Genomic DNA, 25377 nt, shown 5'->3' with positions numbered 1-25377 from the left:
TTAACTCGACTCCGGGAGTGTGATCTTGTCATGTACCTGATGTACGAGGGAACATGTCTTACCCTGCTTTGGGTGAATCTCATTTATTTACTTTTTCTTTTTTTTTTCGTACTTTGCAGTTATTTAATTTCCGTGGTTACTCGGAGTGAGATCACAGCTTCCAGTCACATGAAGAGAAGTGACGCAAAACAGTGATGATTGAAAAGCTTGTGTCCTTTCTAACCTTGTTGTGATGCAGCTTATCCTGTTTTCAGAGACCTGATCCTGCTTTTGAGGATCCTGGATTGCTCCAATAGAAACGAGGACACTGCGGCAGGTAAACGGCTTATCCAGGTTTCTGAACCGCTGAGATGGTGAGAAATCAAGACACACCTGCACTAAGATGATCTGAAACATGGATACTGTTGTGATCATGTATCCAGGGATAAGAATAACCAAGGATAAGGCTCAAAATCAGGACCAGTGTTCCCTAAACACACTCAAGCTTCTTGATCAAATAAACAGAAGCAAGAAACAAGATCTTGCCACCTTCATTATGACCAAATCCCTTGACTTCACATTGAGAAACGTTAATAAAAGTCAATTTAATAAAGGCTTAATGACATAGGGCCCCTGTATGTTGGTGCTGTGGTCACTAATGGACTGCAATCGGACTGATGATCAATGGGTTTAGACACAGAAACCTTCGGACTGAAGCTGCCACAAGGCGATGCTTCAAACAACCAGCAAACATTACAGATACTCAGCAGTCCTCGCAGGATTTATATCACAGAAAAAAGCCTCTGCACTCGTCTAAATCTTATGAGTAAATTATGTTAGTGACCCTCTCACTCCTTCGAACCTCCTCTTGGGTTCATGGTTTCGTCAGTCACTGAGGTAAAAAATGTGTCCTCACTGAAACCCGCGAGTGATATCAGCCCATATTTTCTCCCCCTCTCACACTGCATACTACTCCATCTTGCAGGTTTGGCCATTTAAAACTTATAATGGCTGTTAGGTGTAGGAGTATGTGGCACTCAATAGGCGGTGAACGTCCACTTCACACATATCGACGGTGTAAAGGACAGAACGTCGCTTGCCGCCTGGCTGGGGATTGTCTCCATTTCCTGGTTGACCGCTTCGCTAGCTCCCACCGAGGAGGGAGGGGTCATTACTCCTCCCATCACAGGCCTCCGACCTCAAACCACGGCCCGCAAACGCTAACCTTTTCTCGCCCCTCCAAAATCAAATCAATAACACTTTGGCCAAGAACAGGGAAACACTGTGTTGGCATTAATCACCTGCCCTTCCATGCTTGACTCTGCAGTTTGTCTGGCTCTCTGTTTGGTTTAGAGGTAATGGATGGCTGCTTGTGTGGGAGACCGACTGACTGGTTTGCCTGCCGAATAACTGCCTGCATTTCTGGTTGAGTTGAGGCAGACAGTCATCAGTCAGGGACGGATGACCATCTAGAGTGAGAGGTCAACTGCTGCGTCATGTCAGGTAGCCCAAGATCACAAGTGTACAAGTTCAACTCTGACAAACTTCACGCTGTATATCACATGAGAGACATCAGACGACTGTTCCTGATGAAAAAACAACAGGAGAGGCAACTAAATAAGGATCCCTATCGCACATTAATGCCTAACCACCACCGCAACATCCACGCTATCACTTCCTGCCATGCTGCATAAAGGACACAATATTTGAGAGTAGATTGATTGATCAATGCGACCGGACAGGCCGACAGTACAAAACAAATCTTATTGATTACAGAAAAGCGGCTTTATCAGAGCTCCATCAGTGCAACAACGATGAAATGAAACAAAAGTAAGTAAAGAGGTGCATTAGTGAGCTGAATCTGATGTCACAGTATCTGGTTTTGGTTTACACACACAGCTTTGCAGCCTCCATGTTTAAAAGATCTTCCAAAAAAATGTCAGAAAATGCCTTCGGGTGAGTCACGTGGGGCAGGAGTTGGCTTCAAATCTCAGCATCTGTTAAAAACTAATCGTCCCTGGACAAATCCTCGCACTGATGTTGGTCGTCCCTTTTTAAAAAAAAAAAAAAAAAAAAAAGGAACTACTTCTCCTCTAAGATTAGCCTACGCGCACACCAATCATTTTAATTATCTGAATAGTCATTTTAGGGTCAAAAGATTTCCCGTTTGAGCTTCTTTTGAAAATCCACATCCTGATTTGATTCGAGTGAATTCACCCCACCGTTGGCTTGCTTCACACTTGTCAAGTGTTCCCTGTCCTTCCTGTGATTGCATTAGCGGAGCCTGATATCAGCCCTGCAGTCCCATCCACATAAATACTCCTCTCGAGGCTCTTGTGTAAGCACATACAGGTGCAGCCATAGAGGGCCTAGCTTGCGTTGGCAGGAAACAGGTGTCTGGCTATTGATAGCGTCCTAATGAGGGCGGGGGAGGGGGGCAAAGAAATACAGGGTATGAAAATCAGGTGGGTTGTTGTGTGGTCCCTGACTACTAATTGTTACCAACGATTTTGAGTCTATTTCTGTGGCCTGGTGCCAGATGGTTGCGGTTGATGGGGGGGGAAGAAAGAAAGGGAAGGTTGGTGTTTATAACAGGTTGTTGATTCCTGATGAAATGCGACCTCAGGGACCCTTTAACACCTGGCTCAAAGAGACCCGGTATTATTAACAGTATGTAAATGTGTGCAAGGAACAGTAGGTGTGTGTTTTCATGCTTTTTCCGCACACAGTCTCAACGTGTAAATATCAGTTTCGTCCAAGTGTGACTTCCAGGAAAAGTTGAGTCTTTCTGTTTACTTGTGGTTTAAACTGAATGTTGAGAAAAGGGTTTTCTCATCCGGTGTTGTTAACGGTAATTATCTGTCCACAGAGACGATAATACCTGCGCAGGAAGTACAGTCAAGGTCAAAACTATCCGAGGGAGATGTTCGCAATGCAGGCAGTTTTTGCAGATTGTTGTGCTACTGTACGAATGATTTCATGATGATTCAGTGACATCTACCTCTTCACGCTGCTTCTTCGATTAATGACGTACAATGTTTAGTTACGTACGCAGCCCATCTCAACAGATGTGTCATGCAGTTTTGCACAAAACTATTCAACCTACCATACCTATGTCAATTAAAATGTGCAGCTCCAGGGATTCTGATGTTGCACTCGGTCGCAATTTCATTAATATTCCGATAAATTCAGGATCCTAACAGGATACTGGCTGTTTGGAAAGTCTGTCAATGATGAAAATAACAAACGGATAAAATCTACAGAATAAATAACCAATCCAAGTTACAAACAAAGATTTATAGAGAAGACGTAGTTAAAATCACCCACAACAAGACACAACCCACTAACACTCGATCAGCCTCAATCACCTCAATCCAGTTAGAGACGCTTTGTTTCAGCCATTCAGGGTCCAAAAAGTTATTTCAGCGATTTCTATAAAAGGGAGGAGGATGTAGGCAAAATATAGAAAGTGCAAAAGTACCAACACAATGTAAAGACACAACCTCTAACCTTCAAATGAGGCCTTATCTGATGGCATGTGTTTGCTCTCAGCATAGTGTAGCATGACATTTCTCCACACAGCGCCTCCAGTGGTGGGAAAGTGCCGCTGCGCCCGCGCGAGGCACGAGAAAGAAAAAAAAAATAAACAGAGTCGACATGAAATCGATGCCTAAAACACCTTAATCTTCCAATTAAATCTCTTCAGTGGCTGCGGTGAGATGGTAACTGTGATAAGTGCAGGTTGGAGTGAGGCGAGGAGGAAGAGGAGGAGGGAGGAGGGAGGAGGAGGTGAAACCTACACAGGTACGTCTGTCACGGGTAATTACCTTCTCAGCGCCCTCGGCTCTCCAAGCTGCCAGTCGTCTGTCTGTCAGAGAGATCAGCTTACCTCTTGTCTGGGAGTGAATGTGTGTGTGTGTGTGTGTGTGTGTGTGTGTGTGTGTGTGTGTGTGCTCAGCGAAGGTGTGTATGTGACAGAGATGAAATGAGTGTGTGTGTCTGGCAAGAAGGAGGTAATTTGTATAAGCGTGCGGAGAAGTGAGTGTGTGCACAGGTGTGCTGGCACGAGCGAGTGTGTGCATACGTCTGCCTATGAAAAGTGCATCTTTAATTGAAAAGTGTGTGTGTTGACTCCACAGAAGGATTGTGTGACAAGTGTGTGAGAGGAGGGAAAGTGTGTGTGTGTGTGTGTGAGCCACTGAGAGAGCACATTTGAGTGTGTGTGTGTGTGTGTGCGCTCGTAAGATGTGTAAGCGTGAAAATGCGCTAAGTAAGACAGCATGTACCTGGAGAGAGGAGTGAGTAGGAGGAAGGAAAAAAATAAAAAAAATAAAAGTGTGCGCCTGTTTGCCACCCCCTCCTCCTCCTCCTCCTCCTCCACACACACACACACACACACACACACACACACACACACACACACACACACACACACACACACACACACACACACACACACACACACACACACACACACACACACACACACACACACACCTTTCTCAGCCTCACAAAGCGGCCATTGAGTAGTGAAAAGGTAGCGGAGGCCGATGGGAGGGATTGTTGTGCAAACAGGCGAACACAAAGGAGGTCGGTGTGTGTTAAGAGGCGGCGGGCAGGTAATAGAGCAGACATAATGGGAGCTAAGTACCTGTAATCCTTGGAGATATCACTCCAGACAAGAGGGGGACTCTGGGTAAATCCCCTCGGTTGGTGTAATTGGTCCCTCGCCAGGTTGGAGTGTATGCGCGTGGGGGTGTCGAAGGGCGTTTGGGCGCAGTATCAGGTGTGAGAGGGCGTCAGCTGCTCTGAGTGCCTCCTATTGATCCAGGAGAGGGACCGCATGTGCGTGTGATCGTGACCCAAATTCAGCTGGAGGCATCTGGCGAGGACGGAGAAGAGGCATCTACCTGACTCACCAGCAGAGGTGGCAGGTGGATGAGAGGTGATGGCGATGATACTCAGAGGCGCCACTCGACTCCTGCCAACAAGAAAAACAATCAGAGTCACTTCCCTCTCATTAAAGTGTTTGATTTACTGAGCGCTTGATAACATTTAAGAACATAATCAACATAAAAACATACATATATATTCTTTTTTCTGTTAAAACCTGCAGATTATAAAAAAAAAAACTAGTGAAAATTGACCAAAAATTGTAAGGGAAAAACTCAAATGTTCATTTCTGACTTTAGGAATTTTACTACTTCTCACAATTCTGTTGAAAAAAAGTAAGAAATTCTGTGTTTAAAGTTAAAATCATAGATTATCTGTACAAACAATTTGTTGAAATGAGTTTTCTGCTTTCACTTGGAAAGAAGGCACTTCATTGGACTGCAGGTATCAAAAAATACCCAGAAAACTCTAAAAATGGCCACCAGGCTGCAGAAATGTTGAATTCTGACTTTAGGAATTTGACTTTCTCTCAGAATTCAGTTGGAAAAAAAAGTGAGAAATTCTGAGTTTAAAGTAAGAATTCGTAGAAAAACCAATAATTTTCAGATTAAATTTTAATTCTGATTTTCTCTTAATTTTCCACATGTCAACCAATATTGAGTTTCTTATCTTAAATCTAAAGACAGACACGTCACAGCCGTGCCTACACTGTCCGAGCAGTGCACAAATAATAAAGTATATATAAATAAATATCTATACATCCACACTAAAAGGACCGACGTCTCACTTTTTATTGCTTTGACAAACATTTGTCCTCCGCGCTGCTGAAGCGTGACTCAGTGTCGATGAGACTGCGTGATCAAATTAAAGGATTCGTGAAGAAATGTGTGTGTGCGCCGGCCACGATGCTCACACATGCATGCATGCCCGGCACATGTGCGTGTGTCCCATTTCTTCTGGATATCTGCTAATTGTGCATTTCACTTCTGCTCAAGTGGCTCTTTTAAAGGCAAAACAGATACTGAGAGTTGGAACGCCGGGAGCGACGGCGAGGAGCGAGGGGAAAAAAAAAAAAAAACGAGAAGGAGAGACGTAGAGAAGAGAAGAGAAGGAGGGGGGGAGGAAAAGGGGAAAAAAAAAGGAAAACAGAGATAAGAAACAGGAAAGACAGCTGCTCTTTTCCCTCTCATTTCATCCAGTTATTGGTTAACTCGGTGGAAAGAAAGTAAATGTTCAAGGGATTTCAGGTCGGCCCCTGCCTCCGCCAAGGTAGACGTGCACTCCACTTGAGGTCTAATTCAACTCTTGTGTAGTATTGATCGCGGCGGCTGCCACCAGGGAGCCCGCCGGTCTTTCCTCGGACCAAGGTAGACAACGGTGAGAGAAAAACGTGTTGTAAAATGCCTCCCTCCCTCATCCACTCCCCTGTTGATATCAAGCTGCTGCTTTTTCTTTTTTTTTTCTTCCTTCTTCTACCCACTTCTGAGTGCGTTGGTTTTTGTTTTTTTTTTCCTCTCCTCCCCTTCAGATTTCACCGCAGAGTGATGGAACACCTTTGGAAAACCACCGGAGGGACCGGCAGCGCTCGCCGCACAGACACTGCAGATTAAACCAGGAACGGGAGGACAGTTGTGTGTTTGTTTATGTGTGTTGCAGCCCTGTGTGTGTGTGTGTCTTTCTACATGCATTTATGTTAATATACAGGAGGGGGAAAAAAAGTGTTTATGGATTTTGGTTTGTTGTCCACGCTGCCAGAGCTGATTCAGCTACACTCCGACTGGGGGGGACGGAAGGCGGGGAGGTGGATGGACGGATGCAGAGAGGTGATGGGGGGGTGGGAGGGGCGGGGAGGGGAGGGGGGAGTCCAGGAAGAACCGGTACCTGCGATGAGAAAAATATGGATTCCTGTCGGCAAGACAAATTGATCTCCAGTGTGTGGGAGGAGCAGGGAGGCTTCTGAAGGGAAATCTGCTGAGAGGGAGGGCAGGAAACAAGAAGAAGAAGAAGAAGAAGAAGAAGAGGACGGGCTGGACTTATTCTGTGTGTGTGTGTGTGTGTGTGTGTGTGTGTGTGTGTGTGTGTGTGTGTGTGTGTGTGTGTGTGTGTGTGTGTGTGTGGAGTGGTAGCCATTGAGCAAACACAATCATACCCTGACAGCAACAACTCAGAATCTTTTGTGGGTTCAAATTTGCTAATTTTAGAATTGGCAAAAGCAGAGGAAGAGTCAAGTGAAATATCATTTTTTAAAAAAAAATATTTGTAGACATAAAAATTAGGTTTTTGGGATGAAAATGAGGTGTGATACAAGTTTGGTGATGCAAAATACAGATTTTCGTACAGAAAGAGCGACAAAAACTCTACACTCATAAAATAAAATAAAATATGGCACCCTCCTGTTATTTCTAACGGGTTGTGTCCCTTTAGCTTCATCAAAGTAAAAATATATGCACTAAATTTCATCTTAAAGGTTAAACACTGTCTGGAAAATGTCATATATTTTGTGACATTTAACCTTTTTGACTAAGAAGATGTCATGTCAGGATAAATTATATCAGTACGTCATGTGAATAAAACAGCAATAATACTTTTAATGAACCAGTATTTTCTAGTGCCGACATACAAGCTGATTATTTGATACTTTAAATTAAAGCCGTTTTTATTAGTGGTCTTTGTTTACATCAGATTTTTTCGCCGTTGACGTGTGTGTGTGCATCATGGATCTGTGTTTTTGCATGTACAGCATGTCAGCTAATATGTGCATGTGTGTGTGTGTGTGTGTGTGTGTGTGTGTGTGTCATCGCTGCAAACACCTGTTACAAACCCCCGAAACAGAAATACACACAGCGCCGTGTAAACAGGAAGGAGGTTATGTGAGCAGACATGCCAGCTCGTCTCCTCTGGGAAACAGAGCAGGTTTCCCCTCGACACACCGTCCAGCGCGTCACGTTTAACTGCTGATCGCACCAGGTGTTGTTTTATTCATCGGCGTGATCAAACTCACATCCAGGAGGAGAAAGATCTGATATTTGTGTCTTTGAGGAGCTCAAATAAAAACACAAGAACCCAAAAAAATCATTATAATTAAATCCAGAATGACTTGAAACACAGAATTCTATGATCAGGTAAATATGTCGCATGTCAACAGCACCTCGAGCCGTCGGGCAGCATCACACGCTGCATGCATAAACCATGTGACAGCAAAGGTAAACGTCACACAAACAACACAAAAAAAACCTGTGCGAGCATCAAACAGGTTATCGCTTCATCTCAGAACCCATAAATCAACCACGGAGACGCGTTTCAGGATCCACAGCAGAGCATTAACACCATTGTTGCTCCCGAACTATCCGACTACCTCAGATGTTTGCATCTGTTCAGGGCGGCTGCCGAGGTCGCCTCCGAGCGGTGGCCGGGCTGACACCGTTATCGCCCCGGCGCCGCGGAGTGGCACCTGTCACGCCGCGTTCAAAGAACCGCGAGTAACGCTGACAGACAGGTCGGCGTGCCGGACCCGAGGTAGCACCCGTGGGTCCCCCTCGGCCTTCCCTGGATACGGTGGCTGGGTGGGAGTGAGATAAAAAAGTAAAACTAAAACCCCGTTTTTGTTCTTTCATATGACCAACACCATTCTGTCACATCGGCTTTCACCTGAATTCAAATCTAAAATGTGTTTTCCATTTTAAAAAAGCGAGTGTTTCATATTTCTTGTATCGTTTTTCTAATAGATCACCAATAAAAGGACACACACGCACAAAAATGATGCATAAATGTAAATACAAATATCATTAGACAGTAAAACAGTAAGAATTTGAAGTTTCTGCATTTGACATTATTATCAATCGATGTCATCCGAGCTCGACTCGCTTGGCCTTGAATTGTTTGATCAGAGCAGCTCGGAGGTTTTTCATCTAATTTCAATATATTCAATCATTCGTCTTTTTCTGAGGCAGAAACACGACAGATTGTAACTTCACGTTGAAGCAGAGGAGGTTGTTTCCTGCTGTTCAACTGAACTCTTTATTTTATTCATTTATTTATTTATTTATGCATTTCTGCGCCGGACGTCGGGGTCACAGCGGCGGAATAAGCACCTCCTTATTGAAGCAGACAAGAGCAATGATCGATGCCAATCGCGTAATCAGGCTTTTATTTGAAGGGGGTCGTTGATTCTCAGTCCATCAAGGTTAAGAGTGCGGCACTTGTCACGCCGTGATTTATTATTGCCAGGAGCAGACGAACCAACGTCGCATGCCAGCGGTGGGAGGAGGAGGAGGAGGAGGAGGAGGAGGAGGAGGAGGAGGGGCGGGAGAGCGCCGAGACCCGAGAAAGTCCCGCCGATTGTGTTAATAAGTCCAGACGTTACGTGTGAGGCGCATTTTGGAAATTACCCTTGAAAAATTAGCGTGTCACGATCGATTGTCATCAAGCGATTCAAGGGGCGGGGCCTGGCCTTATTTAAACGGTATTCATCATCATCATCATCATCGCATGCACGGAGGGCGAACCGGGCGGATTGTTATGCAGATGTCTTCAGTGGGAACGAGTTATTTCACCCTCTCTTTGTTTTTGACCGCTCAAGTGTGAGTGTGTGTGAGTGTGTGCTATAAATAACTGACGGGTTATATTCATGCTTGTATGTAAACATTTTGGGAAACTCTCTGAAATCTTTCTAAAATTTAACCGAATTATTGAAATTAAGGTTCAGATCTGACTAAAAACACTCCGACACACACGTGAAAATGACATTTAGCGATAAGGTGTGCGCTCTGGTTTGACTGCAGCTTCGTCATCCTCAGCGGCGTCCTAAAGCTCCAGATGTGGGATGTAAATCCGTCCGGTTGTGAAGGAGACGCCGCCGTGACTGATGCCTATTTACAAACAGAAGTACGGCGGGACACTCCCGCCTGTCCGTGAGAACACAGCGGCGTATGTGAGACGGATGGAGCGGAAACTGCATTTTTCATCCCGTTCCCCTCTGTTTGTGCTCCCCTTACACACACTACACAACAGGGAACACATGTAATGCATCACGCCGTGATTTCTGACAGCGAGGTGGAGGTAATAACTTCAGGACGCCCGCTCCCCTTCTTTTCCTTCCTCCCCCTCCTCGCTCAAACTCGGCGGCTAGACGCTCTTATGTCAGCCATCGATCTGGTGGCTGGAGACAACTCATTTCATCGCCATGACACGCCATGATGGAGCGCCGTGCCCTGAACCCCTCGACTTATTCCCGGCCCCCGCGCTCCAGCACGCCTCCGTCAGAGAGGCAGTGTGTCGGACGCTTGGCGAGTCTATTGATCGGCCACGGGTGGACGGAGAGGGAGGCGCTGACGCCATTCTCTTCTGGCGGGTTTCTTCATTTCTGCGGGCCTCGTCATGCGGCCACAGAACCTGTCACCATGTTTCACGCCGACTGTGTGACTCTGCTGAGGATTAAACTTCCTCACATCCGACGTCTCATTTCAGCTCAGCTCCAGACAAAACCGTGTATTAGTTTATATCAGTTAATCCTCGATTTCAGTCAGTTAAACTGCCAATAGCTTGTTTGTTTGAACATATCAGGATGGAGCTTTTTGATTAGTTCCCTGTAAGTGATCCAGTTGTCTTTGCAACAGCAGAGCCGACAATAACATCTCTCAGGAACACTACGGGCTGTTGTCTTTTGGCTTTTGTTGAGGTTTTTGTCACTTTTTTAGTCTTACAGCAGCCTAAACATGATGATGCGTTCAGTAAATCCAGGAAAGTTGAGTCATTTAGATGATGAAATGTGAATAAAACTCACTTTAAAAGACAAATGGTTGTTTAAAATCTCTGTCGAACACTTTCTAAGACGACTACGGTCACTGTGTTTATTGCATGTTATTCCCCTAAATTAAAGGCTTCTGATAATCTGTTTGTGACTCTTCAGTACTCGCTGGTTTGTTGGTTTGTCAGCAGGATTGCACAAAAACTACAGAGGTGATTTCCAACGAAATTGGACAGAAGACGGGTTTCAGCCCAGAAAAGACCCCGTTTACATTTCATGCAGATCCAGGTTTAATAAAAAGATAGAAAGATAAACTTGTTTTTGTTTTTTGTCTATGGGATTATTTCGACTAATCCTTTCCATATTTCATTGTGGTTTGTTTTTTTTCAACATTAGCATTCTATGAATTTTCTCTTTAGAAAGTCTGCAGCATTTTAAGCGTTTGCAGGAACATGCGTTCAGTCCTCGGGCCCTCGTCTCTCAGCTCATCACAAAGATCTGTCGACGTCTGACCTTAAAGATGGCGGGCGACGTTACGAGCTCCCAGGCAGTCAGAATTAACCGTCTGAAGAGGTTAACCAGGAGAAGGGTTTCTTATTAAATTAAGGAATTGAACCTCTAAACCTGGAGACTGTAACGGCGAACGCTAACATAATTACTGCCTTGCTCTTACCCATGATTCCACTTGTGTGGCGGCGTTGGCGCCCTGCCTCTGTCAGTTTGTTGTATTTGGTGTCGCCGCCCCGAGGCTGCACAGGTCATCCTGATTTCAGCGCAAGTGTTGAACCTAACACCTGACCCCGAGGCTCCAGCGCCGAGATCCAAACCCGACGTGACACATGACTACAAACGGGCATAAACACACACACACACACACACACACTTCCTTCTTCTTGTCTTCTGCTGAATATTGCTTAAAAAACCTTCAGCTACATATTTATGGTGTCAGACGGAGAACACGTGGAAGGTACAAATAAAGAAACCGAGTGCTGATTTTGTGCTCATTATGATGAATGTGTGCAAGTGTGTGTGTGTGTGTGTGTGTGTGTGTGTGAAGGCGAGACTCAAGTCAAGGGCAGTAATGCAAATTGTCCTGTCACTTCATTTATTGTGGGATGGGTGGATGTGCATGTGTGTGTGTTGTTGAGGAGATTCGGTCTGATTCCCCCTCACCTCACACACACACACACACACACACACACACACACACACACACACTTTCCTTGGTAGAACCTCGGGGCTAAGCTGAGCCTCAACCTGAACTTGGGAGTTCATTTTGTTTCTCTACGTCTGGAGCAAGAAGAAATAGCCTTGGGATATTTCAAGCATTTCTTTCTTTTTTTTTTTTTTTTTTTTTTGTCTTCCTTCCCGCCTGCCTGCCTGCCTGTTCACTTAATGTTTCAGTAAAATAAAAAAAAAACCTCTGGAATTACAGGCAAGAAAGGTAATTCAGCGGCGAGGAAAGCTTTATTTTTCCAGCGCTCCCAATTGTTCTGACAGCCAACCTTGCTCGTGAGATCTTTTCCTTTTGGCGTGTTTCCTTCTTTTTGTTTTTTTTTTTGTTTTTGTGTGAGTGTGTGTTAGTGGAAGACGTGTGGAAAAGGGGCGGCTAATAAATCAGACGAGGTGGAAAAGAAAAAAAGGATGAAAATCATGAAAATAAGAGCACAAAAAAAGGTTATGGGGAAGCTCGAATATCTGCGAGCACTGCGGGCGGCGCAGACAGCAGCACATCCAGCGGATCTCCCCGAACGCTTTAGCAATCCACCTCTCAATAATAATAATAATATTAAGAATGATAATAAAAAAGCACTGTTTTCATTCCAGCGCTCTCTTTCCTCAGACAAGCCTGAAGGTTGAAGAGCTGCGAATTTAAATCATTCCTTCTTTTTTTTTTCTCCCCCCCAAATAGAGGGCCCACCACTTAAAACCTCTATTACAGGTATGAAAAAATAAAAAATTTAAAAAAGCGTTATCGTCGTCTTTGTGGCTCGCAGTGCTCTCTCCGCTACGTGTAGGAGCGCGGCCTCCGAGTATTAGCAGAGGCGGTTTAAGAGAAAAAGTTCATTAAATACCTCGGGGATTAGCTGCCAGAGTTGGCCTGGCGTCTCGGCTGGCAACGGTTAAACCTTTTGCACCTGCTTCACCCTGCGCTGACATCCCACTGCTGCTTTTTCCTCCCTCCCTCCCTCTTTCTCTCTCTGAAGCTGAAATCCAAACGAAGAGCCTCACAATCTTCACCTGAATGGGTAATGAAATCAGCCAATTTAGCCTGAAACATAAAGTTAAGAGGGGAGGGTGCTCGGATGGATGGCACCGAAGCATGCACTCAGAAGTGGACTTCACGAGAGAGACGGGGGGAGAGAGCTGCACCCAAGCACGGCGGCGGTGGAGGTGGCGGCGGCGGTGGTGGCGTGAGGTGGCGGTGGAGGAGGAGGAGGAAAGTTCCGGAGAGGTGGGCAAATCTGTAAGGCGCTGGAGCTGAGAGGGAGCTAGTCACCTCATCAGGCGTAGATTTTACAGCCCCCGTTGCCCTAATCCTGACAAGCCGTCCGCCATTAGGGAAGCTGCCTCCCCTCCACCACCTCCGACCTCCTCCTCCCTCCTCCACCCTCCTCCTCCCTCTTCTTCAACTTCTCTCCCTGCGTGTCTGGAGAGGGAATTTCATCTCTCCCGCTGAAGATGTCACGCGAAGGGAAGCGCTTTTATTATTTAATTAACGGCAATGAAGGCGACGACGACGAGAGGGAAGAGAGGCCGAGGAAGATGTGTGGAGGAGACGATGTAGACGCACACACACACACACACACACACAGATATATACACACTGTTTCTGTTTGTTTTCTAAGTGGGATCCAGATCAATATTCCAACTCCAGGAGCCTTCAAAAGGCAGCCAAAAGTAGCCAAGTGAAAATAGTTGTTGTTTGGGAAAATAGCAATCGAAGAGCAGGAGCGTCGGATCCGGTTCAAAACAACAAAAAGAAATGAAAGAAAAAGAAAGAAAGAAAGAAACACGATGATGGAAGCAGAGACGAGACACAAACACACAAACAATAGCAAGCACAACAATCCATATTTGGGTCCTAATTAATTGCTTAATGCCAATAATATTGCCGTAATGCGATGCTAATTACGGGGTAATTATGTAAACGACGGTTAACTATGATGATCAGCGCTCAAATTAGCATTCAGATCATTTCCAGTGGAGGGCCCACCTCTCGTAATTGCATTAAAAGACGTACACAACTTTGAAACGCAAGCAGACGCAACCTTTGTGTGTGTGTGTGTTTGTGTGTGTGTGTGTGTGTGTGTGCAGAAGATGTGCAAAGGCCCGCCTCCCCCTACTCCACCCGCCACACACACACACACACACACACCCTTTCCTCCACCTCTGTACTTTTTCTTCTTTTTTTTTACAGGCAGAATCCACGGAAACATCTGTTAAGTAGGAGCAAATGTCAGCTAATTATTTCACCAAAGCATGTTTTTAATTGATCAACAGGGGAACAGCTGTAGAGAGAGAGCGAGAGAGAGAAAGTGAGAGAGGGTTTCTCGCGTCACGGCGCTCGGCGAGTGAAGTCGGAGGAGGCGGCGGCGGGGGAGGATGAGGAGGTGGAGGTTTGATGAGGGGGTTCTCTGAGACAAGAGAGCGAAGCACCCCTCCAACCTCGTCCTCACGGCATTTGCAGCGGAAAGAAGGTTTGACCCGCCGCCGTAATTACTTTCTTACAGCGCCAACCTGTGAACGGTGTCTTGACAGCAGCGCTCGTGTTAAACCTCCATCAGACAGATATTAACAGGTTCATATTAAACTCAGACCTTTTTGTTTTAATTCTAAAACACGCTGTTAACAAAAAAAAAAAGTCTGCTGCTGCTCAAATGGAATATTTCTGCCTTCTTCTCACCCTCCGACCTGAATAAAAGCACCACCTCGGCCACGATTAGCGGCTGGATTTCATGTTTAATCTGTCTTAAACTGTGAGAGTCCTGCTGTTTGTTTGCGAGCGATGGAGACGGACTCCTTTACCGAGCTCTCGACCGCCCTCGAGGGACAGCGTGTACAGCGGTTAACCCAGATTTGGGTGTCTCTCCGGGCCGTCACCTCCTCTCTGACGCCCTACCTGGATGTGACAGGAATAGGAGCAGCGAAACAAACACACTGTTTGCCCTCTGAGGCGGATCACACTCCGCCGACCTGTCAGGAGCTGTTCACGGATGAGACAGGCTCACCTGGAAGTGGTCGCCGGAGTCTCCGTGTTTGTGTTTGTTCAGCGGGAAAGCGGCGAAACATATGTCACGCGGTCGACACCTTTTATCCAAAGTGCCTCCTGGTGCCGGGAGGGCGGAGCTTGTGCTTCACCTGTTGAGCTACGCAGGGAAAATGTGTTTTATCAGGCACATTTCTTTCAGGTATTTTTAAAGTGTCACAAGCCTGTTTTTCTCCAGGAGCTGTGCAACATGTCAGCCGTCAGTGGAAACAGCTGCTGAAATTCTCCCGGGATGCCAAATGGAGGCTGGAAACTGAGTTTTGGATGGAAATCTTTTGATCGTTATTACAAAATGGGTTTGCTAAATTCATTGCTTCCTGTCTTGAAATGGTCCTTAGTCATCAAAATGTAGCTCTTCCTTCTTCATGAGGATTTCCCGATTTCCCAGGGTGAGTTAATCTTCTGCAAATTGTCTCAAAAGAACGAAACAACAGATTTCTTCGGACGCCATCTCGCTTCCTTACGAAGGCTCAAAAAAAGCCATTTTAAGCGTCTATTTTACGACCTTGTGTTCTCGTTTGACGACCAAACGAGTCCAAAGTGCCAAATATTTGAGTTTTTTATGGGTTCATCAATTAGCACCAGCTGCTGCGCTACATAAATGATAAGGTAATCACGCATTATGTTTGATTTGATCTCATGAGAGACAAAAAAGACAAGAAGAAGAAGATAAGAAGAAGAATGGATCGGTGGGGAAACAGAATAAAGGCCACGTTTCAACATATTTAGTGCAATATTTTCCTTTTCGCCTCCACCTTCTTTCTGACTTCTCTGTGGTCAACTTCTCCTCCTCCGCTGCCGGGGGTGAAAAAGTAGAGAAGAAGAAGAAGAAGAAGGAAAAGACGAAGAGCGAGAGGAGGGGAGGGAAGGAAAAAAAGAGAGAAATCTTCCAACTGGCAGCAGTATGGACTGGGGGAAGCTCAAGCATGACTAAAAAGTACATTCACTGCTAGTCAGTGAATTTTGCTCCCTATTTGTCACTGCCACCTTGGAGAGCAGTAAGCATTAATAATACATGGGAGCTGGGGGAATCTATTAGAGGCTACCCTTGCGGAGAGGAATCAGACGGCGGCTGGGCGCTGGAGCTGTTAGGAAGGGGAGAGCGCGAGGGTCGGGCTGGGAAGACGGAGAGATCGAGGCGAGCGCTCCGACCATGCCCCTCTTATTTATTGAAGGGATTTTTTTTTTTTTTAGGGTGGAGGTGTCAGGTGTGGCTCCCGCGATGCATCATCGGAGAGCCGAGGAAGTGAGAGGAAGAGAGAGTGCCGTGGTGAGAGGAACCTCAGGACACGGCTGTAATTGAGTTCATTGATCAAATAGCAGAGAAGGAAGAGGGACGTGGAAATAAAATAAGAAACAGTGGACACGCTGTTAGCTAACAGTGCGTTCAAGCGGCTCGGGGCCAGAGAAGTCTGCTCGACCTGGGAAGTACAAGCTGATTTTAACCTGTGCAGCGTTATTCTAACCAATCAACACCGCTGAAGGCTGCTGGAGGGCCGTCGCCTTACCCAGCCGCTTTACAACTGAGCTTCTTTAGCATAAAACATCACTTTGTAGTCCATTAATAGAGACAGGGAGAGGTGAAATAATCAATTTAAGGTGCACTGTGCAAGATTTAGGGGCCATAATTAAGTACTCATGAGTGTATAATCACCTGAGACTCAGCATAGTTGTGTTTTTGTTGCCTTAGAGTGGCAAAAATTGAAAAACACGCAGAAATGAGCTAAAATGATCAACATGATGTGAAGAAACAGCAGCTACTGAAGCTAGCATGCTAACAGGCTAGCCAAAACATCCGCCTCACGCCCTCTGGGTTTCTGAGCTCCCAGTCCGAGCTGCTAGCTGCGAGGCTAACTAAGCTAATGAGCTAACAGCTGCTACAGTTAGCGGTTATCCTGGTGATACACTGCCCCCTTGTTGTCTTGAGCATGAATTTGACAGGAGGCCAGTTATTACGTAGTGCACCTTTAAAATGAGCCGTGCGCAGACAAACCAGACGTCCCTTTTGAGTTTTTTTAGCGGCCACCATATGGGAAGGGTGAGACGAGGGGTGTTCAGCTGGTCGCAATCTGCAACCTCACGGCTACGTGCCACAGAAATCCTACACACCGGAGCTTTGCCAAGAGCTGATCTGTCGATTGTGATTGCAAAAGGAGTGAAATCAAATTGATTTTTTTCTCAGTTTTTTTTTTTTAATATCCTAAAGAAAGACTTCTATAATTTATAGCACGTTACAGGCAAGATTCCCTCGTTTTACACTGTAATTCTTCAACATTTAGACGGTTTTAATTCGACATGAACAAGGAGACCTGATGCCTTTTCTCTGTGTTGCCACACTCTCGTACCCCCCTCCTCTATTTTGGCCAGGTCTGAGCACTTTGTGGAGGTGGGAGGGCGCAAAAAGGAAAAAAAAAAAAAGAGAGAAGGAGACGGGAGGAGGAGAAAAAAAAAAGTGGACCATTTGTTGCTTCAGATGTGCTGCTAATCCTTTGATCGAACCTCTTATGCTCTTCAAACTTGCGACCGGGGCCAAGCTACTAATGAAATTCTGAGGCCGGCAGATAGGCCTCGAGCCGGAGCGTGACAGAGTCCATCTGGTGTGCTAAAGTCCCCCTCTGCTCTCAAACACACTGCTCAATGCAAACTCTATGGGAACACTTTGAAGTGGGCTTTTTTTTTTTTTTTCCTCCTTCTTCTTTTTGCAGTGTTTAAGCTGCAGCGCTGGGGCCAGATCGGCTCTCCTTCTACCTGAAATTAGATGCCACATTAACCAGGATTATTTTAATATTAATATGTCGTTAGCGAAATCATTCTGGGTCGCATTGCAATAATAAGAAGCGTATGACGGTTAAAGAACTAGCAGCCTGTCCAACAGTCCTCCGACGCCACCTGTTCAGATTTGGAGGGGTGGAAGAGACGTGCTGGACGGGTTCTAACGGCACGTGAACAGGAGGAGGGCGCTGTTCTCGTCCAGGGCAAAAAAAAGAAAAAAAAATTGTAGACGGAGATTTTTGAAGAGCTGCTGGCGACAACAGACGGTGGCAGGAGTGAAAAGACTTTCCAACGTGGCTGTCCTGTTCACGAGGACGAGTAGCGAGAGAGCGACAAGCAGGACTAACGGGGAATGTGTTGGAGTGATTCATCTTTCGGAGAATGTAGGATAGATCCACATCAGACAGATCAGAGACGGATATACACAGAGACGTGACATCCTGACTGATGCTTCATATCGCCGTGAAGTCTTTTATGTTGAGTTTAAAGCTGCTATTCGCCACCTCGTGTTAAATATCCTTTGATTTGGACACAATTTGAAGACCCAAGCTCACCCCTTTTTGATATTTTATAATATATAATAATTTATAATTTATAAAATATAATATATTTTATAACAAAAACAACTAGCAGATTAATCGGTCATGATAACCTCGAGTACCTCCAGCTACGTTCACTGCCGAGCTGGCCAGCAACCTTCTGGTTTCGCCCCAGCAAACCTGAACGCCGACAGGATAATTAAAATCCTGCGACCAAACCACCACACCGGCACTGCTCAGCCAGGAGAAAAGCTAACATGCTAACGCACATTGAAAAGCAGCTTTCATTGTGCTTGTCTGCTTTTCTCACACAGTGTGCTTCAACATCACATCCTACCTGTGAGGCTGCCGGCAGCCTCGTGATACAAACCCGCAGCGACCTGGATGCAGCGATGCCACCGACTCAAAGACAAAACTCTCTGATCTCCAGCCCGAATTAAGAATAACTTCTGGAGATTGCACCGTCTGAACTTTTTGTTCTCTCCCTTCACGCGACCTCTCAGCATCCAGAACCTGGACGCAACCGCGGCTTCGCTTTTTTCTCCCTCGTACATTTCCACACTTGACGGACCTGTAGGAACCCTGATCTGACTGCTAGCTCGCGTTTGAAAACATGCCTGGTTGAACTGACCCGATCCATACTGCACACACACACACACACACACACACACACCTCTCCTCAGCGCCTGAGAGGATGAAGCACACACACACACACACACACAGACACACACAGACACAAAGCCTTACATGCAAGGATGCGTGTCGATGCGTTTGCTAACACACAGAGAGAAGAATGGAGGGGAGGCTGAGGAACACACACACACACACACACACACACACACACACACACACACACACACACACACACACACTTAACCATACAGTTTCTTATGCCTGTAGGAAAAAGACAAGGAACAGCAAACCACCTGCTGTGAACTACACATTCATTCTGTTTGTATTCTCTTCACTTTGCTGAACTTGCTCTATTGATGTGCTGTTTGTCGACTTTCTCACTTCTCAAACTTACTTCAAAAAGCAACGCTCTGTCTGCTCTCTCTCTCTCTGTCTCCCTCTCCCTCTCTCGCCCGGTTTGCTTTCCATTAACAAAGCGGTGCCCAACACGAGGAGCCCGACAGGAACGAAGGGGCCACTTTGGGGCGGTCTGGGGGTCACAGCAGGACGTTAAAAAACACATTACGTGTCCATTTGAAATGCCGTTTCTTTTGTTCTTGAACGTCTGAATGGTGAACGTCCACCGCCTCAAGCTGAGCAAGGAAAACATTAGCTGAAAAATGTGCAAAGAACAATAAATGTTTGAGGTCAGAGGTCGCGAGTCTGCAACACGCCTCCTACGTCTGAATGATGACTCCGCTCAGGTGTCGTTTCATTCAGAGAGTTATAAAAAGGTGTCCTGACAAAAGGGTCACACGCATACAGTCACTGCAGTACAGATGATATTCATGTTTATTATTTATTTAAGTTGAAGCACAGGTTCTGAATTTTCTTCCCTGTTGAAATCTGGTGACTACATTACCCACAATGCAACGTGGACACCGAAAGCTCAGTTGGAGATTCACGTCTGACATCGTTTTTGGTTTTTTTGTTTTTTTAAGGGATTGCACCGGACTTGACTACAGTTGGTGTATCACAATGTGATATTTTGTTTTATTATTAATCAACTATTTTTACAATCAATTAATCTGTTGAAGTTTTTTTGTTTGTCCAAATTTTCTGATTTAATCTCCTTGAATGGATAAAAATCTTTTGTTTTTTTTCCTTCATGACAGTACAAGGACAGAACAAGACATCTGAGGACGTCACCCTGACCCTCGGGAAACAACGATCACCATTTTTCAATAACAAACTGATTAATCAACTGATTGGTCGACGGTAGAAATGGCTGTCAGGCCGAGTGATTCTTGGACACGTGATTCTTTTCTACAGACTCCTGCTTCTATTTTGTTCCTAATACAAGAAGTTTTTAAATGAACTCTTCTTCCATTACCTCTAAAATACAATGTGTTTTTTTTTCTTTTTTAAAGCATCGCCAAACAACCACTTCCCCGCAGACAGGAAGCCATCACTGACGAGACATTATGGCGGAGTACAATCACATCAGCTGGACTGAAGATGATACAGTACGTGTGTGGATATAAAGACATAAAGCCCCGAGGCTCACACTAAATCTGGCCTCTCGCTGCTGGAAATTACAACAATAGTGTCACAGCTTGGTGGCTTCAAATATCATCTTAGTAGACCTGCGAGTGGAGTGTGAGTGTGTGTGTGTGTGTGTGTGTGTGTGTGCACCACTGCTCAGGAAACCGTCGTTTGAAAGCGATCACACCATAAAGACTCAAACTCTGATCACAAAGAGCCACAAAAACGCGTCTCGAGTTCACAGACTGGGAGGTTAATCGCTCGTTTTCCTGCATGTTTTCGTCGATATCTTCTCGATATGTTCTTGTATCAAAACCCTCGCCGGTGCTGCTTTGAGTACGGGGGGAAATGAATGAAACAACGAGGAAGGCGGATGCCCCCACTTTCACCTCACCTCTCCTTCCTCCCCCCTGGTTTCTCCCCGTGATGCTGCTGAAGGAGGCGGCAGTGGCCCGAGCCAAGACGGAGTTCACCTGGGGCTGGGATTTAATGAAGGGGGGTAACTGTCTGCAGTCGGATGGTTGTGGGGGTTTAGGGAAGTAACGCGAGGGCTGTTCTGGGGCGGGCGGCGGGGGTGGTGTATTGTTTGTCTTTGTGGAAGAAGAGGGGGGAACGTCTGGCTCCAAACCACCTGAAGTGGCCTGATTCCATGTCGCCTCCGTCTACTGGAGGATACAATTTGAGGGGATGAACGCCAAACAGGAAGTGAGGACAGTTTGTGGCGTCTTCAGCGCATCACGTTGTAAGTTTCTGGCAAAGGTTTTTGGGTGAAGGCTCAGTTTAGTTTAGTCAGGAGCTGAAGAAATGACGCTGAGAGACGGTCAGTCTAGGTCCAAGTAAAGAATGGCAAAAATGTGTGCAAGTTAAAGGGACAGTTCACTCCAAAATCAAAAGTAGACATGTTTCCTGCATCGTTCCTCTTCTCTGCTGTGCTACGCATCCATCTAGATTAGTAGATACGCTTGGCAGAAAAGAGGAAAGTCTGTGGATTATCTCGAGTAACCGGGTCATGATTTCTAGTTGCATTATACTGGAGGGGAAGGCAGACGTCTCTCCGGCTGATATCTCCAAAGCACAACACCACCAAAACAAACCAGATATATGTCTGATCTGAAAAATATCTGCTGAATTATGTGCAGATATTGATGTATATCCCAAAAAAATGTGAAGAGAAGGAGTGGACTGGCCTGTATGACGCCTTCACATGTACAAAAATGTGTGTGTGTGTGCAGGAAGTCGTTGAATAAATATTATTTCTGAGAAACATCATTCAGAAGTACAAACCTCACATATCTGATCCCCCTATTGTTGCGCTAAACACATTATTTGTGCATAAAATACACAAGCAAAACGTTTCCATTCTTATATTCACTGCTGCTTGCCAGGCTTTCATGCAGAACAATCAGATGTGGCGGAAAAAACATTTTTCATTCACCTCTCGGGAAAAAAAGTAAAAGTATATTTAGTGGAGAAGTAAACTGAAAAGCGCTGACAGCGAGCTCTGAGGATAATCCAGAGGAAAGGCGACGCTGTTTCTGGAAAGATACGTCGGTTTATAAACCGTCTCAGACAATATACATTCACCTCCGTCACATTGAGGTGGAGGCAGAAGTCCTGAAGGCGAACGGCTCATAATCTGGACGAATAAAACCCCAAAACTACTGGAGGTAAGGGAGGAGAGAATATAGCAGGTTTTGATTTGTAATTTGGGTGAACCAACCCTTTAGGCAACGGCGCCTCTTAAGGAGTAAATAGAAGCTTAAAATATAATCCACCTATATTCACACTGATGGTTGTTTAAGTGACGATTACCGCCTGGATTCACCCACCTTCTGATTCACCACTGCATCAGCGATTACCGCCGATTTCTATCTGCTGAGGGGGAAAGAAGAGAAAAAAAAAGAAAAAGGTGGGAGAGATCTTTCCTTTTCTTTTCTTTTTTTTTTTTGACAAACAAAAAAGGCGGATAAACGGAGCAGAAGTGGGTTTTTAAAAGGTAATTGTCTGGAAACGTAAAAGTGTGTCTTTTTATCCCCTTTAATCCTGTTAGATTCGGATGAAGATAGCAAGCGACGCTCTAATCTGTTCTAAGGTGTGGAAGAAGGGATAATGGAGATTGAAGGAGATATGAGAGCAGTAGATTTAAGGAACCCAGCGCTCCGTAGTGAAGAGGAAAGAGGCAACGCTCCCCACAGCAACTCAGTCATCGGGGTAAATGTTGGTGACGCAAACCAGGGATGTGTTTAAACTTTATATTTCTTCAGTTTCATGTGGTGGCAGTGTTGTGTTTACAGTCTGGTTGGGTTAAGCCACAGAATCAACTTGGCTAGGATTAGGAAAAGATCATCTTTGGGCTCTAAATACCGTGTTTTGTTCCCAGAGAGACAGCTGGAAATGTCCTGAAGTCTCTTGTAAAATGTCCGGATGTGACGCCACAAACAAGGCAGGAAATGTTCCAATTGCTCTTCAAATTCATCTGGTTTTGTTGCCACAAATACAGCTGGAAAATATCCTGACATCTCATCAAAAATACCAGGATTCTTGGCCACAAATACAGCTGTAAGCGTCCTGATGTCTGAACCTAAATATGACAATTTGTTGCCACAAACACAGCTGGAAATGTCCTGAAGTCTCTTCAAAAATGTACAGATGTGATGCAACAAACGAGGCAAGAAATGCTCTCCAAATTTAACTGGTTTTGTTGCCACAAATACAGCTGGAAAATATTCTGACATCTCATCCAAAATACCAGGATTTCTGTCCTGCCGTCTCATCCAAAATATGTGGTTTTGTTACCAAAAGAAAGGTCCTGACGTCTCATTGAAGATATCAGGTGGTTTCAAGCTTATAAATGCTGAGACACAGTCTTGAACAGCGGTATCTGGCTTGGCAGTTCTCTCGCCGAGCCTCCACTTCACATTAAAAACAAACTGTGATAATACACAAAAAGATAAATCAGCCTCTTAAAACAGTCCATGGCAGAAAACTAGAACATAAGAGCCAAAAATGACAACAGCTATATGATGGAGTGAGCTTTATTTTCTCCTCCACACTTCCAGACATAAAGGATCCAGACATCTATAAAACTTCTCTTCACACAGCCCTCCTCACGCCACTTCACGAGGAAGTAATTGCCTTTTACTATGTCAGGGCCGCAGACATTTCTGACACCGCTGCTATTGCTCGTCACCTCGCGGGACGACTCGTCGCTGTTTACCGCTTTGACAAGTTACATTATTCTTCCGACACGGCGCTGTCACGTCTCCCGGCTCGAACCAAATCTGGGCGACGCCCCGACGTTTCCCCATCTCGGCCCAACAAAAAGATATCGCTTTCTTTTTGAGGGACGTGAAGTGTTGGCCGGACAAGAGTCGACAAACACGCCACCTTCAACTGGGTTTGCTTGCTTTTCTCTCCATTCAATTCTAAAACGCATCCTAACAAAAAGAGGAGGCTGCTCATCTGAAGCTACTTCTCCGACACACGATTGCTCGCAGAACAGCAGCAGCGGGATAAAAGCATCAGTATGGATCTCACCCCACCCATCACTCTACTGTATGTTATTGTACAATGTTACCGTAGATGCATATCCGTCACAGTGCCGGAGAATTAAGCGCAGCCTCCTGAGACGAGGGGGTTTATCGTTGCGAGTGTAAACACGCCGGGCGCAGGGAGGAAGGTGTAACGGAGAGGATGTTGTGGATGTAAGATGCAGGTCGCAGATAAAAAGCTCCTAATCACAACAAATGACCCCTTATTATTACAGATGTCGAGGATAACATGTTTAAACGTGGGAGAGAGCCCGAGGGGGAGAGGGGCTCCACGGTGGTTTATTTTCCTCAGCAACAGGAAAAAGAAAAAGGAAAATACCAGCTTATGTGTGGAGATCGCGCCCACGCCATTCCCAGGTTACCCCCAGATCCACCGCCGCCAAGGTGCTCTTTGAAGTTTCACTGTCCGCCACCACAAGGTGAAACGCTTGGCTTCAAAGCAGCACTCATTTAGTGTTTTTTTATTTATCATTTAATATGATCGCGCTGGTTACACCTTATTTATGACGAGGTTTAACAGTTTTAGTTAATCATGACCAGTGTCAGGAGCTTCGTCCTCGTCAGTGAGTGAGTTTTAGAGGAAGGCAGTAACATGCACAGATTCTCTAAAGGGCAACAAAATGAAAGAAGAGATAAAAAGTGTTAAATATAACTAGATCACGTTAGCGGGCAAACAATTAAAGGGATTCAACATAAATATCCATGTTGCATTTGTCATTTTCATTCATAAAAATGAAATGAAATGCAAGAAATACATTCCCTCAATCTCAAATTATATAAAGGGTAGAACCACCAGAACCCTGATTTGTTTTTCAATATCATCTCTATATCTTTTTTTTTAGGGTTTCAAGTTTGGGAAGTGTTGGTGCACGACTTGTATATTGAGTGAAAACGAGTCCACGTGAGTAAAAATGTAAAAAAAAAATCGGCAAAAAATACACAGAAACTGTTGAGTTTTAAAAGTAAATGGCTTGAATTGTGATACAAAAGGTCTAGAAAAAAGCTTTAACCTACTGAACCCTGATTTTATCTTTACATTTAGAAACAGTAAGATGTATCACGTTACATTCATACGAGAAAACAATGCAACATTTCATTTTATGGAGAGTTAAAGACGTCTGGTGCATCATGTCAGACATTTTCTCACAGTTCAGTGTTGCATGTTTCATATTTCTGATTGCTGGGATCTTGTTCAGAAATGGAATGAACTCTCCAGCAGGGTTACCATCCATCCTCGTACGAGTATTATGCTTCCTTTCTTATTTCTCATCTCCAGCGTCGCTGCTTCGCTTCTCGTTGTTCTGCCGTTTCTGTAAACTATGCAACGCGCCGTAAAACCCAAAGTGGAATATTAATCGTGTACATGCACTTCTCCTGCTGCTGTATCTGCTTCCTGTGTTCTTGAGGGGGTATCAGCTTGGAGGGTCAACACTGGAGGTGGGGGGTGGGGGTCACGGAAGAGGACACCAC

At 45.2% G+C, this 25377-nt stretch overlaps 1 protein-coding gene across 4 annotated transcripts in view; it reads right to left on the bottom strand.

Moving 5' to 3' along the window:
- The window catches only part of zeb2b (zinc finger E-box binding homeobox 2b), a 443989-nt gene that overhangs the window by 258149 nt on the left and 160463 nt on the right, over window positions 1-25377 (bottom strand). For all 4 annotated transcript variants that reach the window (XM_037091001.1, XM_037090998.1, XM_037091002.1 and 1 more), the window contains one exon: window positions 4631-4960. The gene's annotated coding sequence lies outside the window, so the exon portion shown is untranslated. The remainder of the gene's footprint in view (window positions 1-4630; window positions 4961-25377) is intronic.

Source organism: Acanthopagrus latus, chromosome 24, assembly GCF_904848185.1.
Source record: "Acanthopagrus latus isolate v.2019 chromosome 24, fAcaLat1.1, whole genome shotgun sequence".
Classification (NCBI taxonomy): Eukaryota; Metazoa; Chordata; class Actinopteri; order Spariformes; family Sparidae; genus Acanthopagrus; species Acanthopagrus latus.
Note: the sequence above shows the minus strand (reverse complement) of the source record. Positions and strands in the feature narration are given on the sequence as shown.